Consider the following 892-nt stretch of genomic DNA (forward strand, 5'->3'; position numbering starts at 1 on the left):
CATCTCTCTCTGCAACAGCCCCTGGACCTGCGTGGGCAGCGGGGACGGGCCGAAGGGGGCTGCACGAGCTTGCCGGAGCTGCCATAACAATCCGTGCAAACTCAGCGCTTCAGTCACAGGACGCATGAGCCCTAAATCCAGGAGGCTCTCAGGGACAGTCCGCTGCTCAAGCCCCCAGCTCTGGAGGTGCCTGCGGTCCTCGGCTCCGGCCCTTTCTCCATCTCTGGGCTGGTAGCATGTTCCTTCCTCGATCTTGGCCTCTGACCTCACGCCTTCTCTCCACCCTGACCTCCTCCCCACTTCAGCAGGAACCCTGGCGATGGCACTGGGCCCACGAGCATCATCCAGTATCACCTCCGTCATCTCAAAACCCTCCCCTCGGCCCTGTCTGCAGAGTCTTTTTCATATGTGGATTCCCTAGTCACAGGCCCTGGGCATCAGCACATGGGTCTCTGTGGGGGGAGGGCTGTCATTCTGTCCCCCAGAGAGTCACCACCTGATCCCCGTCACCCCAGCTCCAGCTCGGCCTGGGAAAGCGCCCCTGGGCCTGAACAACCCCCTGGCAGAGGCTCGGTGGGGCCTGATCCTCATTAGGGCCTAATGAGGCTGACCACCAGCACCGATAAGCTGGAGGCGCGGGGCTCCTTCATTACCGGCTGCAGAACCTAATTATGGATGTGGAATAAATTACGTGTTAACATGGAGATGAGTCCCCGCTTCTCCTGCCATCGTTAAGCAGCCAGATTATAAGGCCAGATGCTTGGAGATGGGGGACAGGCTGCCGACGGCGGCGTCAGCACCGCCAGGCGGAGGTGAGCGAGGCAGGGGGTGCTTTTCCCCCTGGAGCGGGACCCGGGCCCATCGCCCCACCAGGCCTCTCCGCTTGGCTTTC

Source organism: Bison bison, unplaced genomic scaffold (assembly GCF_000754665.1).
Source record: "Bison bison bison isolate TAMUID 2011002044 unplaced genomic scaffold, Bison_UMD1.0 scf7180017852444, whole genome shotgun sequence".
Classification (NCBI taxonomy): domain Eukaryota; kingdom Metazoa; phylum Chordata; class Mammalia; order Artiodactyla; family Bovidae; genus Bison; species Bison bison.